This window comes from Camelus dromedarius, chromosome 33, assembly GCF_036321535.1.
Source record: "Camelus dromedarius isolate mCamDro1 chromosome 33, mCamDro1.pat, whole genome shotgun sequence".
Taxonomy (NCBI): domain Eukaryota; kingdom Metazoa; phylum Chordata; class Mammalia; order Artiodactyla; family Camelidae; genus Camelus; species Camelus dromedarius.
The window spans coordinates 13,836,453-13,851,157 of NC_087468.1; the positions used below are offsets into that span (position 1 = coordinate 13,836,453).

A 14,705-nucleotide genomic window follows, 5' to 3' on the forward strand; every position below is an offset into this window, starting at 1 on the left:
CAATTGATGGTGACCTTCTCTCCTGCAGACGCAGTCACGGAGCTGGGAGACTGGGTCATCACGATGTCCCCAGAGACACCTGCAATCATAACAGACAGTGACCATACATTGCATCATTAATATATTGAAATATACATCTTAAATATGTAGGTTTTCTTACTTATCTAAAGCAATGAGACAGTTTTAGATGAAATGCTATATTTATTCTGCATGTAAAAATCACTTTCCAATTTTATAAAGGTATTTCTCCTCTAAACCTCTCACCTGAGACCCAGAGCATCAGGAAGGTGAGCAGGCGTGGCTGTGGCCCCATCTTGCTGCTGCTCACCTGTCTGGTGCACTCAGGCCGCGTCTCCAGGAAGCCCCTTTAATAAGAGCTCTGAGCAGCCAGCCTAGGACTCCGGGGGCCTATGCAAAGCATCAGAGGATGAAACCAAAAGTGCCCGTGCGGTCAGGTGTGAAGACAAAAAAATGGAAAGGAGACAAGAATATCATTATCTTAGGAAATGTGATTTTATGACTACAAGAAATCGACTTAAAACTATAATTTAAATATTAGTGAAATAGGTGAGGGAATTAGAGTAAAATAGGTGAGCAAGAATTTCCAGTTACAAAACAAATGAATCACGGGGTTGAAATGCACAGCATAGAGAATATAGTCAATAATAATGTGGTATCTTTGTATGGCAACAGAGTAAAACTAGACTTGTCCTAGTCATTGTTTAGTGATGTATAGAAATACTGAATTACTCAATTGCACACCAGGAACTAACATAGTACTGTAGGTCAATTATACTTCAAAAAGCAAACAAACAAGCTCATAGAAATAGAGATCAGATTTGTGGTTCCCAGAGGCAGAGAGTGGATGAAATGGTAAAAAAACACAGACTTCCAGTTACAAGTACTAGGGATGTAATGTACATCATGACTAATATCATTACCACTTCAGTATATTATATGTGAACATTGCTAAGAGAATAAATCCTTAATAAATTTTTTTAATGTTGCATGTATATGAGATGATAAGTGTTCGCTAAACTTACTGTGGTAATCAAGTCAAATCATTATGCTGTACACCTTGAACTTACCCAGGGCTCTGTGAATTATATCACAATAAAACTAAAAGAAAAAAATTACAACTTTCAATACAGTCCAGCAAGTTTTCAAATCGTAAAATATTCTTAGTATCCACTCTTTTCTTTCAAATCAGATGCAGTCAACATGAAAACGTAAGTTTACTGTCATAATGGGACGTATCTTGTATTTTGAGCATGTAATTTCAGAACCTAATGGAAACATATAAATATGGTGTAAAAACGTGGAATATATTTACGCCACCAAATAGAATGAGGATATAGTGCACAGATTTCTATCTCTATCTCAGACTCTCTTTTGCATTTTAAATTAAGTATTAGAAGTTCCTGTTGTACAGCGCTTAGGCATCTCAATATATTCAAAACCAAACCTCCCCTATTTCCCGCAACACAAATGCTCTCTCAGAAAATGAGGCACTAGGTCCTTGTGAATCAGCCTGGTCGCTGTTCTTTTGGTCGACCAGTCTCTCAGACTACATGCCAAGTCCTCCCAAAAGTAGCTCTGTCACTAACAGACCTACGGTGTAACAGCACCTCCTGGTGGTAGTTGGTGAAAAAGCTTCAGTTCCTGAGCTCTGCTAAAGCAGTTCGTTGTCATTCACTCTCACATAAAATCAAAAATATTTATAGAATTATGCCAGTAACTGTAGCATAAACTTTCCTAGGCAGAGCACATTTTGAACGAATCGAACAGAACCTCTGGCCTCAGAGAGCTTTCAGTTTAATGGAATAGTCAGATAATAAAGAAATAAGTAACATTCTTCCTCCTGCCCCTACTCACTCCGTCTGAGATCCCTCCCCCTGAAGCAACGTCATTATTCAAGACGATCGGGGCAATGGGAGTCTAAGTTCATTCAGTGTATATTCATCCCTCAAAATAAATGGAGTCAGAAGAATAGGGAACAAATCGGCGCAACTGGTTGAAAACTTACATTTCCTGGAAAAAAATCAGTCCATTGTAGTCTCATCAATTGCCAGGTATTCAAATCATCTTTTTTTAAGGATGAACAATGGCCTTTCAATGCATCCTGTCCCTGCAGCATGAAACCACCCAAAGCACAGGTCAGTAACAAGAGTAGATATTCTGGCACTGTATAGAAAAATCAATGTGCCCAGTTTTAATAGTTTTATTAACAGCTCTATTTTTAGTGACTCATTTTCTTTTGCTTTACACTTCTCCAGTTTTCCTTGGAAAATGAAGTTTTCCTGAACTAAGGGGCAGAAGGGAGCATTTAGCCTTTACGCCCCTTGGATTTACAGTGACTAGTCTCTGAAGCTCTTTATCTTTTCCTCCTATAATCCTAGCTCAGCTCTTTGATTATGGGTGACAGAGTTCATGCGTGTGTTTTTTCCTCTAAAGCATCTATTTTACCTTTTCAAAGCTTTCAACTGCTATCTGGTCAGCTGCTTTTAGAAATGCCGATTGCAAGCCAATGTACAGCAGACTAGCCTCTCAGAGAAGCCGTTTACTTGACTGCAATGATCTGCAGTGACCTGTCAAAGGATGCTCATTTCCTAAGCTTAACCACAGGGAGGGAATCTCAGATATCTGATGGAATGTGAGGAATGGACATCACTTACGATCGAGAAGCACGTAGGCAGTAGGGTGGGAAGGAATAAACAGGGAGTTCGAGATTTGCAGATACTGACTGGTATATACATATATAATACATAAACAAGTTTATACTGTACAGCACAGGGAAATATATTCAGTATCTTGTAGTAGGTCACGGTGAAAAAGAAAACTATAAGGCACTGATGAAAGAAATTGAAGACATATGAACAGATGGAAATATACACCATGTTCTAGGATTGGAAGATCAATACTGTTAAAATGACTATACTGCCCAAGACAATTTACAGAGTGAACACAATCCCTATCAAATTACCAATGGCATTTTTCACAGAACTAGAACAAAAAATTTTTAAATTTGTATGGAAACACAAAAGACCCTTAATAGTCAAAGCAATCTTGAGAAGGAACAGAGCCGGAGGAATCAGGTTCCCTGACTTCAGGATATCCAATCTATGAAGCAGTACTTTTAGTCCACGTGACATGCCCTGTGTTTTCTATTCTGCTGTGAGAATGTCTGGACCATTGGGTGGATAGCATCTTGCTGTGGATCCAGCTATGATTTCTGAACGATGAAGATTCATGTAGATCTCTGTGTGGCATTAATACAGCTGTTCCCTCGAAATGTAGAGAAAGGTTGGGAAAGCCATAGAATTTAACTCCTTTAGGGAAAGGAGCAGATTTATAGGAAATAAGAATCAGAACTAGAGAATGTAACCTAAAGAGCTGCTCAGTCTATACAAGGCAACATTCCCGGACCAGGCACTCACTACCCCATGTGCACAGTTCAGAGGAACGCAAGGATATCCAGGTTGGACTCCATGTAGATCAGGGGTGTGAACATAGGTTTCCTACATTGTTAAGGAGAGAAGGACCTGAGTCTGGGTTAGATGGATGCTTTGGGCAGAATGGTGTGGGGTAGAGAATACAGACTCACCCAAAGAAGAGTTCTCTGCCTGCATGAACAGTGCCATTGTCTGTCTTCATGATGTGGCAGCAGTACCATGGGGGTCAGAGCCAGGGTCCTGCTCATCTATGCAGCTGTGGTCATCTTCCCAACCATGCTGTCTGGCCTAACTTGGTGTTATTCTTTGCTAATTCGAACAAAGAATAAGGTGACTTCTTGGGAAGTGCCCTCGGAAAATATCACTAAGCAGCAAATGAAAGGTGTATCTGAAAGATAAAGTTCTGATAAACACCTCCAATCCGTTGATTCAATCATGCATCAAGGGAGACAGCTAGCCCACCTTGTTGATAGAAAGAGGAAAACAGAACCATGGATATCTAATTTTGTTTCCAACAGGCTTATAGCAAACACCGTATCTCTGAATCTAGGGGAATAATGAAGTGGGAGGACACAGGAAGGAAATTCGGTGACCAAAGGAGAAAAACTCACCCCTCAGATGGAGTCAGCAGGCTTTTCTGACATGGCCGCCTGGGGGTGGGTGCTCAAGTGCAGAGAAGAGGAGGCACGTGTTCTCTGCAGCTAGAAGCCCAGCTCCCCGGCCCCAGCTGCTTTGCCTGCGTCTCCCAGCCCACCCTGCTGTCCAGAGCACGTATCTATGCTTGAGTCAGTGCCTCAGATCTGCCTCCGAGTGGGTCATGGAAGCCCCAGCTCAGCTTCTCTGCCTCCTGATACTCTGGCTCCCGGGTGAGAGGAGCACGGGCTGGTTCTGCACGTCCGCAAGATCTTTGCGCATGCCGTTGGGTCCTGCGCTTTTGCTCAGCAAGCACGATAATTAAAGCTCAACGTAGATCGCCAATCCTAGCGCTGTTGGGAAGACAACAGATATGATCTAGATGATCTGAATGACTTTTCTATTTTATTTCCTATCCATCAGGGCCACCAGCATCCCAGCCCGGTTCAGTGGCAGTAGGTCTGGAACAGAGTTTACTCTGACCATCAGCAGCCTGGAGCCTGAAGATTTTTGCAGATTATCCCTGCTATCAGCATTCTGCGGTGATTCAACATGAAACAAAAACCTCCACAAACCTTTGAGGGTTTTTGATTATGCCGGTCTGTTTCCTTCATAAGCAGCTGCTGGGGTGGTTGTTCAGTTTTAGCACATCTACCTCGATTTGGAAATCTTGAAGTTCTGAACAGTAGGCCAAATGGACGTAGTTGATATTTACAGAGCATTCCATCTGAGAGGTCACAGTGCCAGCATCGCTGTTTGAGGGTGAGGACCTGTCCCCTTGAGAAAGGAGCCCCTGAAAGTTTGCCATGGGTGTGTGGAGAACACTTGCTCCAATATGTCCCTAAAGGAACTCAGGGCAATTTGCTCAGGCAAATGTGACCTAGGGAAAGGAAAAGAGCCACATTTTCCCAGCAGTGTAAGTTCTCTAACTTTGCCCAATATCTGCCAGATACCATGTCTGATAAAAGCTGCTTATTTAAAATTGACCATCACTTCTCAGTCTGCATAGTATGGATTATGAAATTACTATGCATTTTTACCTCTATTGACTTTCATTATTATGTTTCTATCCTCTGTTAGCTGTAGGCCCAGTTTCTTTAATAAACACAGGACATTTTCCATTTTCAATGTTTCGTATGTCTATTTTCGGCAAATTTTGCATGTGCATGTACGTTACTCTCTTTTCCCTGTAGATTTTTATATTTTGGGCCTAAAATTGTTTATAGGGTCTCCTTAACTTTTTCATATCTGTAAGCAATAAGCAAGCTTCTGATCTGTCCATTGTTATGTTTTTGTGTAATAAAACAATAAATAAAATGTGGGAAATGTCTACGAAACATAACTAAGATTCACAGAAGAATAAAAAAGAAAATCATACTATTTAATGCCCAGAACAGACAAAGAGTATGAGGTTACTTCAAAGTTCATGTCACAGCCAGATAAATTATTGCATGATCAAAAGGAGGTACTTGGTGGTATTTAAATTTAAATTTAATTTTGTTTATTAATTAAAATTAAAATTAAATTTAAATCAATGTAATCTTTTGTCACCATTCTGTATGTTATAAAAGAGTAAATTGGTATGCTACTAAAATAATGCTGGAAAATCTTTCCCCAAATACATATTATGAAGCCAGTGAGCGTTTCACCTGCAGCTAATGTAACTGACATCTGGCCCCCAGTGGTTTATATTGTTTCATACACAAAATACACTCAACCATTCCAAAGACCCCCAAAAGTCTCATGCCATTACAGCATCAGCTCCAAGTCCAGAATCTCATCTTGTAGATCAGATCGAGGTGCAGACGAGGCTCCTTGGTTGTGGTTCCAAAACACAGATCCTCAAATACAGTTCTTTTCAATTTGTAGATACGTGGATAAAAACACAAGATACCTTCCTACACATGCCTAACCTACAACGGTAAGACAGGCATATGATAAACCCGTAATTGTCCCTGTTCAGAAAAGAGAGGATGTAGGTGGCACGAAGGACTCTCTGGCCCACAGCAGCCATGTAGCCCAGCCAGGCAGACGCTGGAAGATGCTTGATCAGGTTTCAAGTGCTGGGAATAATTCGCCAGGGATGCTGGCTTAGCTTTGAGTTCTGCCCTCCAGGGCACCCTTTCTTTTTTATAAAAAGGAACAAGTGTTTGCAACTGAGTAGTACTTGCAGGCTGTTTCCACCCCGCATAAGTCCTCTCTTCACTCTGTAATGCCTCTGCCCCAGTGGCCCTACCTCTAGTTACCAAAAGCAGCTTTCGTTATCAAAGGTCGTATGGCCAGGGATGCAAAACAGAAGCTTCAGTTTCATCGGCAAGGAATACCCCAGCTCCATTACTGCCATTTCTTTCTTAGCAAATGAAATCAGGTAAACGGAATTCCATCAAGGAATAGAAAGGCAGTTATCTTACTTTCCTTTCAAACTGACAGTAGCGGTCCAATTTCCCTTCATCTTTTTACTTTCCTATTTAGCTATAATTCCCAAGTCTCCATTTTCAAAGGATGCATGTAATTTTTCTTAAAGGTAGGTTTATGGTGTACAAAGAAAATTATTTCAGGTTCTCCCCAGTATCGTTGAGTAGACATTAATTCACTTGAGTCAAAAGAAAATAAAAGTTTTTTAATGTAAAAAAAAAAAAAACTCAGCATAAGAAATTATGGTTTGTGGAGGAGGGGGAATAGCACAAGTCGTAGAGCGCACACTTAGCATGCACAAGGCCCTGGGTTCAATCCCCAGTACTTCCATTAAAAAAATAATTAAATAAACCTAATTACCTCCAACCCCCCCCAAAAAAATAATAAATTATGGTTTGGTATAACTAATAGGTGTGCACATATTGGAAAAGTAATCATGGAACCAAGTGTGCAGTTGGAAACAGTGTTAAAGAGACACTTCTCTGGATCCTGTATTCAGCCGTGAGCGAAGTATTGGAACGTGGTCCTGAGTGTGCAACCCAAAGAGACACCATCGCTGCTCATATTAGGACTATTGCCGTGGGATATTCCACCCCCGTTTATTTAGCGCCAGAATGGCAGAAGATGGGACACTGAGTCCTGCAGAATAACAAAAAGTCTGGTGGCGGAAAAGCAAAGGAAAGGAAAGATAATGACACTCGCCCAGGAGTTCAGATTTTATTCACAGTCCTACTGAGAGGAAGCAAAGCTGTGATCGCACCATGTGAAGCTCATGCATGAAGTTTCACTCTCTGCCATTTAAACACTGTCTCCCCATCCCACATACCACACAATTTGCATATCTCTCCTGTCTGCATAAGCCCCTCAACATCTCTGAAGCCATATAATGTATGTTGTGCAACCGATAAGGATACTGACCACACGTGAAGCTCGGGCCAAGACTATGGGCTCCCAGGCTCACCTCCTCAGCCTTCTGCTCCTCTGCATTTCTGGTAAGAGAAATATTTCCTCTTCTCATGGCATATAAGACCTCTGAATCTTGGCTAAAAAAAAATTTACATTTGTATAAGACATTGATTTTTGTCATTCTCTCCAAACAAGCTGGTTTATCTTTTCTGTTTTCCTCCCTAAACAGATACCAGGGCAGAAACAGTCCTCACCCAATCTCCAGCATTAGTGTCAGCGACTCCAGGAGACAAAGTCACGCTCACCTGCAAAGCCAGCCAAGACATTGATGATGACATAATGTGGTATCAACAGAAACCAGGACAAGCTCCCAGGCTTATTATTAAATATGTTTCTACTCTCATCTCTGGGGTTCCATCCCGGTTCAGTGGCAGTGGGTACGGAACAGACTTTAACCTGACAATTGATAACATGAAATCTGAAGATGCTGCATACTATTTCTGTCAACAAGATGATAATACACCTCTCACAGTGATACACCCTGTTACAAAAACTTCCAAATGCCCCGAGTCGGGTGACCTCAGCTGCTACTGAAAATGTTCAGTCTGTGGAACGAGGTGACCCACTGGGATTTATAAGGTTTCTTCAAGCACATGCATACCTATTTCCTTTTTCTGTGTGTTTCTTTATTTTCTGCCGCCTCCAATGCTATGCCTGACACACTTAATACAGTCGAGACTATAACAGCCTTTGATCACATTGTCCGCTGTTTCAGTGGTCTCACTCTGAGGCAGAGATAAGTTCACATGGCCATGTCCCTAGCCTTTGTCACAACTATCATTTCCACCTCCAGGAAAAAGCAAAGGCGAAGATGGATCCAGCTTAGGTTCCAAATTACAGCAGGAAAAGCGATCTTCCCTCCCCCCTAAACATGTTCACATGCATCCACATGCTCATTTAGACTCTTCTCTACCGACTTCGTTTTCACCAGCTCCTCTTCAGTATTTCCAATGATACAGGGAAAGCAAGTGGTCGATACAGGAACTCAGCTTACCCTGGGCGCAGAGCCCTGAATCCACAGTCTCTCTTTAGATTCCCAAAATTTGTCCTTCCACTCTTTCCCCTCGTTTGCTCTTGAAACAGCGACCTCTAGGCTGTCACTTAACTGGTATTTTTTAAGATCTTTGTTCTTTTTCGAAACATTTCAGTTCCATCACCCTAAGATTAAAAGGCTATCCCCTATATCCTTGGCATCTGCTAATATCTGGTGACTTTGGGGCTTCACTCCCTTGTCCCACTGCCCAAATTTCAGCTGAAATCCCAGGTACTTTTCCAAAGGGTGAGCCTGCGTAAAGGTCAAAGAGATCACCTTATATGGTGAATACCCGAGAGACGCTCTGTACCTTCGCCCTCAGACGTTGAGGCAATGCTCTGTCATCAAGCATTTGTTGTTTAAAGGCATTTTGCTTGGATCTGAAGGAAAAGCAACCATAGAACCAAACTAAAATCCACGTTTTGACCTTGTCATTCTCAGCCTGTGGCAGCTTTTGTGCTCCTGTTCCACGGCAGCCACCAGTGGGAGGAGGTTAGTGTATCCTTGTAAAACTTGTGGCTCCCAGGTCAACTTCAAGGTCCGGCTGAAATCATACCAGACTGTGCAACTTCTACTGAGCCCTCAGGTTAGTACTTAATAACCGCCAGACAAGGGCAGCGTCGGCTGCAACAACACTATTAAGGAAAGAGATAACTGAATCGCAAACACGGTCATCTTCTTTATGGTTCTTGTGTGGTGAAGGCTAGCAAGGGACCTCACACCTAGAAATAATATGCACCAGAACGGAAGCAAATTCTTTCCCAAACCCACTGCCACTGAACCTGGCGAGAGCCCTGGAGGTCAGGGTGGATGAGTGATGATCAAAACTTTGAGCATAAGGGCAGACATCTTTGGAAAATGCCGTTTCAGAGATTTTCCGCTTCCTAAAGAGAAAACCAAGAAGCTTAGGTACAGAGCCTCATTCACTCCGCCAGTTCTCTTCTACTGCGATTTCTTTACCCTCTTCTGAGGACATAACGTAGTCAGCACAACATAAAAGTGATATAACTACGACTTTCTACCCTTAGGAGGTGAATAGAAACATTGGTGTTTGTCAGTTTTTAGAACCAACTCAAGCATCATCCTTGCCTAAAGTAATATCTCCCAGGGGGAGGGTGGAGCTCAGTGGTGGAGCGTGTGCTTAGCATGCACGAGGCCCTGGGTTCAATCCCCAGTGACTCCATTAAAAAAATGATAATTAATAAATAATAAATAAACCTGACTACCTCCCCCCTCCTCCAAAAAAATAAAACTGAAGTAATATCTCTCCCTTTTTCTGGAAAAGACACCAATAAGACCAGTAAATTGGATGATTAATCTCAAAGATGGTGTGTGTGTATATAAGGTAGTCAGTGTGTGGATTATTCAGTACTTAGCTCTAAATAAAACTACTAATGTTTATGAACCTTTCTTGAGTCTCCCTATGTAAGATGAAACTAGCAGGTCTTAGTGAAAATTCTGACCAGGAAATACGACATGAAATTCCCCTCCTCTGCGCTGCCCTATACAGATGTTTACACGGGTGACACAGAAGTCCATTTCTACCCTAAAGGAATGCATGGGAACCTTGGTTAGTGTTTTTTCAATATAGATTCATCTATACAAATAGTCTGCAAGCTATTTCCTCAATTAACCTTATGACGTAACTGCGTTCTTGAGATACATCCACGTGGCATCCCGTAGAACTCTGTCTCATTAATTGTTGGATTCCATTAGCTAATGTTTTGCTAAGGCTTGCTTTTTTTTTTTTTTTTTGCCTATTTATTACAGATTTTGTGTGTAGACAGCTCTCTCTTTTTATGTGGCCTTGTCTGGTGTGATATGAAGGTAATTCTCTCCCTGTGAAATTATTTTGGAACTGTCCCACCCTCCCCTATTTTCTGGGAGGACAGGATCGGAATTATTATCTCTTTCTTAAATGGTTAAAGAAGTGTAAAAAAAAAATTAACAAACAAAAACCTCAATCAAAAAGGGCTGGAGGACCAGAAGGGGGAGCTCTCACACCGGGTGATAGTAGAACTTTCTCAGCAAGGAATCAGTCAGAGAAAAGCCATGGACTCTTAGAAAAAGAAAGAAAAATACCATATGAGATCGCTTTTATGTGGTATCTAAAAAAAAAAAAAAAAGAACATAAATACAAAACAGAAACAGACTTATAGACACAGAATACAAACTTGTGGTTGCCAGAGGGGAGGAGGGTGAGAGGGGACAGACTGGGAGTTAGAAATTTGTAGATACTGACAGGCATATGTAGAACAGATAAACAAGATTATACTGTGTAGCACAGGGAAATATATACAAGATCTTGTGGTAGCTCACAGCAAAATAGAATGTGACAATGAATGTATGTATGTTCATGTGTAACCGAAAAATTGTGCTCTACACTGGAAATTGACACAACATTGTAAACTGACTATAACTCAATTTAAAAAAAAAAGAAAGAAAAAAGAAAAGCCATGGACTCTTTGTTTATTCTAACCCACCCAACCTCCTCTTTCTCCCTATGAAAGAATTCTCCTTTCCATGCAGGGTGGAGTCCTACATACGTCTTCATGGTTGCAGAGCCCAGATTGCAATTCTCTGCTACTTTTGCTGGAGAAATATCTGGCAATATTCAGATGAACAGAAGTCACCAGAGAAGTTTTCCGTCCCTGGAGCTCCTCATGGAAATACCAAATTCAGCATGTTTCATGGACTTAGGACGATTTAAATGAATTTATTGTGTTGATTTTGCTAATTTCTGTTTTGAAAAGGACTTATCTATTTTATTTAAGTTGTAGAATGTATGGTCATAAGATTAGTCATATCTCTAAAGATGTCCACTTTTTGTCTTTATCTTGGTAATTAATATTTTTGCTTATTTCTTGGTTAGTCTAAATAGAATTTTATCAGATTTATTGATTTCTTTAAATAACTTGATTTTATTTGCTTATTTTATTATTTGTCTGTTTTTCATAACATTAATTTTTGTGCTTGTGTTTAGTTATTTTCTTCTTTCTACCTAGTTTGGGTTTAACATGTATATTTTAATTAGATTCTTAAGGTAACAATTTAGATCGTTGATTTTACGCTTTTCTTCTTTTTAAGACATTTAAAGCTATAAATTTCCTGCTAAGTATTGTTTTAAATGCATACCACAAATTCTGATAAGCTGTGTTTTCCTTGTTGTTCAGTTATTCTTTGGTATTACCTAATATTAACTTTTGCATTATGACATTATTTATGTTATATAGAAGGGTTTTTTTTTTAAAATATTTTTCATATTCTGCGTGATTTATTGTAACTGCTTCTAATTTAAGAATTTTTGTGATCAGGAAACATTCTCTGCAGGCTCTCCACACCTTTAAGTCTACTTAGGCTGGTTGTATGGTGCAGACTGCGGTTTATCCTGGTGAATGTCCCATATGCTCCTGAACAGAATGCATATTCTTCCACTTTGTGGTTCACCGTTTTTGAGCAATTAGTCAAGTTTTCTGGTTGCTGTTGTTTTAAATCTCGTTCTATCAGGAGGTGAAAGATGTACATCAGGAATCTAACGAAGTAGAACAGAAATTGGTTAACGCTACAAACCAGGGCTTTGATTTTTCTGAAATGCTGGCTGTTTTTTACTAGCACAGCGCTGAAGCCATACAGGTTATAATTGTTACTTGCACTTTTCTTTTTTCTGTTTCCACCCCTGCATTCTTACTGCCCTTCTTTCTATATCCACTAAAGTATCACGTATGCCTCTGTGACTTACAATAATGCACAGGGACTGTTTAAAGCTCATGCTTTACAGAAGCTTTTCCCTAGGTCCATGAACCTCATACACAAAAGTAGTGAACAACGTTCAGAGAGCGGACCTGAATTCTGGCCTTCTGCGTAGAGGTGCTGGGGACTATCAGGCCTTGATTATTCTGAAACAGTGGGTCATAGATAATTGATGTCCCCACTTGCGATCAGTGGGTTTTATCACCTCTGGAGAGGAAGTAGGAACAACAGAGCAGATATAAGCCTGTAAGAAATTTATAACATCTCCATAGTTTTCTTTTTGGTTAAATCACCTTCTACAAGGATTCAGATTTGATCAAGTATTCAAAAAATATTTTCAATCATTCAGTCCTAACGTTAATTTCAAATAATGTTCATTTCATTAATTTCAAATAAAAACAAATAAATTCAATCTTAGCGTTCATAATAGAGGAGGAGGGGTGGGTTTTCATTCAGCGGACTTTCACACAGGTTAACGTCTCATTTCCATCAAATGGCCCAGAGGATCCAGGACCAGTGTGGTGGCTACACCTAATCATATTCCTTTCATATGGGGGAGGGGGGGCGCATTCAACTCCTAGTCCTGCCCTCCTGATCCCATTTTTGAACTCAAATCGTAAGACATAATCCACCTAAATATTATTAAAGATTTCATGCTTAATTTCGAGGAACTGCATCACACCTGCATCTTTTCCTAAGTTGCACAGGCTGCCACCAGCTGACGCCCACTGAGAATTTATTTCTGCCCGGAACTTTGTTTAATCCTTGCCTCTGATGACCCCTAGAGTCCGCTATGTCCACACTCCACCAGAGGGCGCTCTGACGTCTCCCCGTCAGAAAGCAGAGCCCAAGACCCTCCTCACAGCCTCTGGGGGAAGCAGCTGGTCCCTGAGTTGCTGCTGCGGGAAGTTTTTGTTCCCGTCTGCAACATTGTGGGTGTGGAGCTGCTCGACTGCTGACAGTAATAGTCTGCAGCATCTTCAGCCTCCACGCTGCTGATGGTGAGAGAGTAAGAGGTCCCAGATCCACTGCCACTGAAGTGGGATGGGACCCCAGAGGCCAGGCTGGATGTGCTATAAATAAGGAGCCTGGGAGGGGCTCCGGGCTTCTGTTGGTAACAGTGTTAAGTAGCAGGTGCTTACACTTGAGCTGGCACTGCAGGTGATGGTGACTCTCTCCCCTTGGGAAACAGCCTTGGAGGCCGGAGACGGGGTCAGCACAATTTCTGCCCTGGATACCACTGTCACATAGGAGAGATGAAAAGAAACAGAAGTTAGCAAAAATCGGGATGCAAGAATGTCTTCATACCATGCAATGTGCAGAGTTACTCTAAGATTCCAACCTAAAATAAAGCAAAACTTATCATAGACCCAAACTCCCATGGGAAACAGGGTCCTGAGTTCTACACTCTGTCTCTTACCTGTGATACTGAGCAGCAGGAAGCTGAGAATGTGAGCCTGAAAATCCATGATGTTGTCCGAGGCTGTCACAGACTAAACACACCTCTTCTTATAAGAACCCTACTTGGAAACAACTCTGGGAGTTTTATGGTCTCAGCGGAAGAGAGATGCAAATCAAGAGGGTGTAGGTGAGGAGGTCCCAGCTTATAAGTCCACGTGCTTCTTCCACTTACTTGCATAATTTTAAACGGGTATACGAAGAAGGGAGGTTCTCAGCGCTTCTCTAAGCTGTGTATGCACATGATGTCCATCGGAGAATCCCAGCTCCTTGTTCCCTGGGAACTCCTCAACTAAGGCCTTGCTGGTTATTCGAGGTCTCCTCAAACACCTAGGAACCCCCAAAGCACTGGAGAAACTAGCGCCCCAGTGTGTGATCTGAAATATAGATAATCCTCAGGGATATTTCCATGAAAGGTAGGCACTAGTCCCATCCAGAGAAGAGAATCTACATGTGAGGCATCGCAAAATAAACTGTTCTGTCTGAAACCAAAGGACGCTCAACTATTGGCTCATTGGGACCTCAGAACATCCAGCGCTTGACCTCATGCTGGTTTTGAAGGAGCCTGGGCCTTCAGGAGCTATAATACACAGTTTATTGATTTCCACTTTAATTTTTATTAAAAATTAAATTAAACATCCCTTCATTCTACATCCTTGAATTTTGTTTGCGTTTCTTTTTCAAGGTTCTTCCTGTAGAAGTTCAGGTCATTCATTTGAAATCTTTCCTATTTTTTTTCTAATTCAAGCATTTTTAGGTTTCTATTTCTCGTATTATTTGTCTATCAATTTGTTACAAATTTACCACTAGCCTGAGGAAAACATTGACTATTTCCTCACTTGGGAAGGAACATGAGAAGTTAGGCTGAAAGCATCACGTTGAGGGAGCTGTCTGATGCTGGTCACAGGGAAGGATTACCCAGGGAAGCTTCCGTATTTAAGGTCCTTGGCCCAGGGGCCATTTGGGAGGGAGAAAATGAAAACATACTAAGATGTACG

The 14,705-nt window shown here is 41.3% G+C and overlaps 1 protein-coding gene and 2 long non-coding RNA genes across 3 annotated transcripts in view; 1 reads left to right on the forward strand and 2 right to left on the reverse strand.

The window, feature by feature from the left end:
• LOC116149497 (immunoglobulin kappa light chain-like) overlaps positions 1 to 14,705 on the forward strand; it is a 48,437-nt gene that overhangs the window by 21,866 nt on the left and 11,866 nt on the right. The window lies entirely within an intron of this gene.
• On the reverse strand, positions 1,192 to 3,828 carry LOC135319870 (uncharacterized). Its single transcript, XR_010378862.1, has 3 exons — positions 3,605 to 3,828; positions 2,027 to 2,128; positions 1,192 to 1,286 (listed from the first exon to the last, which is right to left on the reverse strand). It is a non-coding gene; the product is annotated as an uncharacterized LOC135319870 (long non-coding RNA).
• On the reverse strand, positions 7,421 to 13,711 carry LOC135319869 (uncharacterized). Its single transcript, XR_010378861.1, has 3 exons — positions 13,670 to 13,711; positions 13,392 to 13,489; positions 7,421 to 7,543 (listed from the first exon to the last, which is right to left on the reverse strand). It is a non-coding gene; the product is annotated as an uncharacterized LOC135319869 (long non-coding RNA).